Here is a 4,291-nt window from a genome sequence, read left to right on the forward strand (position 1 = left end):
AAAGAAAAATAAAGAAAAAGAAAACATAGATAATAAAAAAAAAGAAAGAAAAAACGGAAGAAGAAAACATAAATAAAGAGAAAAAGAATAATGGAAAAGCAAAGAACCTTGATAATGGATGTGAAAAATAAGGGAGGAGAGAGTGAAAAGTGAGAAAGAATAAAGAAGGAGGAAGGGAGAAGAAAGAAATAAGAAGGGATAAGAGAAATTAAGACTGGGGAGGAAAAGATAAGATATCTGGCGCTGATCTGGATAAGTTATGCGTCGCATGTGACATGAACGCGTGGGGCATGCGGTCGCGTGGTTTGTGATAATGTTAAGTGACGCGGACGCGTGGGTGACGCGTACGCGTGACCTGATTTGTGCTATTGGCGCGAAAGCAGCATTGCGCACACACAAGTCTCTGAGTCATACGCACATTGCCAAAATATAGGGTGACGCGTGCGCGTGGGTGACGTGAATGGCCTCTATTTAAATAATGACGCGGACGCGTGGGGTTCGCGTGATGAAGCTTGTGCTTTGGTGCACGAAATTGTGATCTCAATGGCGCCAATAACTTGGTACGCACAATTGTAATCTCAACTCTTTTTCACAACTTCGCATAACTAACCAGCAAGTGCACTGGGTCGTCCAAGTAATAAACCTTACATGTGTAAGGGTCGGTCCCATGGAGATTGTCGGCTTGAAGTAAGTTATGGTCATCTTGTAAATCTCAGTCAGGCGGATTCAAATGGTTATGGAGTTTTGATATTTAAAAGATAATGAAACATAAAATAAAGATAGAGATACTTATGTAATTCATTGGTGGGAATTTCATATAAGTGTATGGAGATGCGTTATTCTTTAATGTCAATAGCTTAACAATGAGCTCTCATGGAGCTTCACAGATGTTCAGGGCATTGTTGGGACCTCCCAACACCAAACTTGGAGTTTGAATGTGGGGGTTTGATGAGCGGATAATTTGTATGCTTTTTGGCATTGTTTTTAGTAGATTTTTAGTATGATCTAGTTAGTTTTTATTATATTTTTATTAGTTTTTAGTTAAAATTCACTTTTCTGGACTTTACTATGAGTTTGTGTTTTTCTGTGATTTCAGGTATTTTCTGGCTGAAATTGAGGACCTGAGCAAAAATCTGATCCAGAGACTCAAAAGGACTGCAGATGCTGTTGGATTCTGACCTCCCTGCACTCGAAGTGGATTTTCTGGAGCTACAGAAGCCCAATTGGCGCGCTCTCAACGGCGTTGGAAAGTAGACATTCTGGGCTTTCCAGCAATATATAATAGTCCATACTTTGCCCAAGATTTGATGGCCCAAACCGGCGTTCAAAGTCACTCAAGAAATTCCAGCGTTTAAACGCCGGAACTGGCACCTAATTGGGAGTTAACGCCCAAACTGGCACTAAAGCTGGCGTTTAACTCCAAGGAGAGTCTCTACACGAAATTGCTTCATTGCTCAGCCCAAGCACACACCAAGTGGGCCCGGAAGTGGATTTTTATGTCATTTACTCATCTATGTACTAGTTTTCTATAAGTAGGACCTTTTACTATTGTATTAGAGAGAGCCTTTTGATCATGTTTTTATGATTGAACCCTCTTTGGGAGGCTGGCCATTCGCCATGCCTAGACCTTGTTCTTATGTATTTTCAACGGTGGAGTTTCTACACACCATAGATTAAGGTGTGGAGCTCTGCTGTACCTCGAGTATTAATGCAATTACTATTGTTCTTCCATTCAATTCCGCTTGTTCTTTTACCAAGATATCACTTGTTCTTCAACATGATGAAGGTGATGATTGACGCCCATCACCATCCTCACCCATGAACAAGGGACTGACAACCATTCTTGTTCTACAGCATCTGAGGCTTAGTGAATATCTCTTGGATTCCTGATTGCACGATGCATGGTTGATCGCCTGACAACCGAGTGCTCGCCTGACAAACGAGCCAACCATTCCGTGAGATCAGAGTCTTCGTGGTATAGGCAAGAACTGATGGCGGCATTCAAGAGAATCCGGAAGGTCTAACCTTGTCTGTGGTATTCTGAGTAGGATTCAATGACTGAATGACTGTGACGTGCTTCAAACCTGTAACCTACTGGGTGTTAGTGACAGACGCAAAAGAGTGATTCTATTCCGGTAGGGGAGGGAACCAAACCGGTGATTGGCAGTACTGTGACAGAGTGCGTGCATTAGCTTTCACTGCGCGGATGGGAGGTAGCTGCTGACAACAGTGAAACCCTACACGAGCTTGCCATGGAAAGGAGTAAGAAGGATTGGATGAAGGCAGTAGGAAAGCAGAGAGACGGAAGGGAAGGCATCTTCATACACTTGTCTGAAGCTCTTACACCAATGATATACATAAGTATCACTATCCTTATCTTCTATGTTATTTTCGTTCATCATCATATACATTTGAGTTTGCCTGACTAAGATTTACAAGATGACCATAGCTTGCTTCAATGCTAACAATCTCCGTGGGATCGACCCTTACTCACGTAAGGTATTACTTGGACGACCCAGTGCACTTGCTGGTTAGTTGTGTGAAGTTGTAGTGATCACAATTTCGCGCACCAGGGTTTAACACCAAACTTAGAGTTTGGTTGTGGCCTCCCAACACCAAACTTAGAGTTTGACTGTGGGAGCTTTGTTTGACTCTGCATTGAGAGAAGTTTTTCTTGCATCCTTTCCATGGTTACAGAGGAAGATCCTTGTGTTTTAAACACAAGGTAGTCCTCATTCAATTGAAGGATCAACTCTCCTCTGTCCACATCAATCACAGCTTTTGCTGTGGCTAGGAAGGGTCTTCCAAGGATGATGGATTCATCCTCATCCTTCCCAGTGTCTACGATTATGAAATCAGCAGGGATGTAAAGGCCTTTGACCTTTACTAGCACGTCCTCTACCTGTCCATAAGCCTTTTTCATAGATTTTTCAGCCATCTCTAATGAGAATTTGGCAGCCTGTACCTCAAAGATTCTTAGTTTCTCCATTACAGAGAGTGGCATTAAGTTTATGCCTGACCCCAGGTCACACAGAGTCTTCTCAAAGGTCATGGTGCCTATAGTACATGGAATTAAGAATTTACCATGATCCTGTTTCTTTTGAGGTAATGTCTGTCTAACCAAGTCATTTAGTTCATTGGTGAGCAAGGGGGATTCATCCACCCAAGTCTCATTACCAAATAACTTGGCATTCAGCTTTATGATTGCTCCAAGGTACTTAGCAACTTGCTCTTCAGTAATATCTTCATCCTCTTCAGAGGAAGAATATTCATCAGAGCTCATGAATGGCAACAGTAGGTTCAATGGAATCTCTATGGTTTCTAGATGAGCCTCAGGTTCCTTAGGTTCCTCAGATTGGAACTCCTTTTTGTCCAGAGAACATCCCATGAGGTCTTCCTCACTGGGATTCACGTCCTCCTCCTCCTCTCTAGGTTCGGCCACACCAAGTAAGGTTATGGCCTTGCACTCTCTTTTTGGATTCTCTTCTGTATTGCTTGGGAGAGTACTAGGAAGAGTTTCAGTAATCCTTTTACTCAGCTGGCCCACCTGTGCCTCTAGATTTCTGATAGAGGAAGTGCCTCATTCATGAAACTGAGAGTGGCCTTAGATAGATCAGAGACTATGTTTGCTAAGCTAGAGTGATTCTGCTCAAAATTCTCTGTCTGTTGCTGAGAAGATGATGGAAAAGGCTTGCTACTGCTAAACCTGTTTCTTCCACCATTATTAAAGCCTTGTTGAGGCTTTTGTTGATCCTTCCATGAGAAATTTGGATGATTTCTCCATGAGGGATTATAAGTGTTTCCATAGGCTTCACCCATATAATTCACCTATACCATTGCAGGGTTCTTAGGAAGAAGATGCTTCTTTAGTATTGTTGGATGCATTTTACAATCTATTCAGACTCTGAGAAATCCTATTGACTTGTTGAGTCAACATTTTGTTCTAAGCCAATATGGCATTTAAAGCATCAATTTCAAGAACTCCCTTCTTCTGAGGCATCCCATTACTCACAGGATTCCTTTAAGAGGTGTACATGAACTGGTTATTTGCCATTTCAATGATTTCCTGAGCTTCTGCAGGTGTTTTCTTCAAGTGAATAGATCCACCTGCAAAATGGTCCAATGACATCTTAGACAATTCAGACTGACCATCATAGAATATATCCAGGATGGTCCATTCTGAAAGCATGTCAGAAGGACACTTTTTGGTCAGTTACTTGTATCTTTCCCAAGCTTCATAGAGGAATTCACCTTCTTTCTGCCTGAAGGTTTGAACATCCACTCTAAGCTT

General features: G+C 42.0%; 1 non-coding gene across 1 annotated transcript; it reads left to right on the forward strand.

The window, feature by feature from the left end:
* The first annotated feature begins 4,183 nt into the window (after positions 1–4,183).
* On the forward strand, positions 4,184–4,291 carry LOC130953495 (small nucleolar RNA R71). The gene has a single exon (XR_009075665.1). It is a non-coding gene; the product is annotated as a small nucleolar RNA R71 (small nucleolar RNA).

The sequence above is a fragment of the Arachis stenosperma genome, chromosome 9 (genome assembly GCF_014773155.1).
Source record: "Arachis stenosperma cultivar V10309 chromosome 9, arast.V10309.gnm1.PFL2, whole genome shotgun sequence".
NCBI lineage: Eukaryota > Viridiplantae > Streptophyta > Magnoliopsida > Fabales > Fabaceae > Arachis > Arachis stenosperma.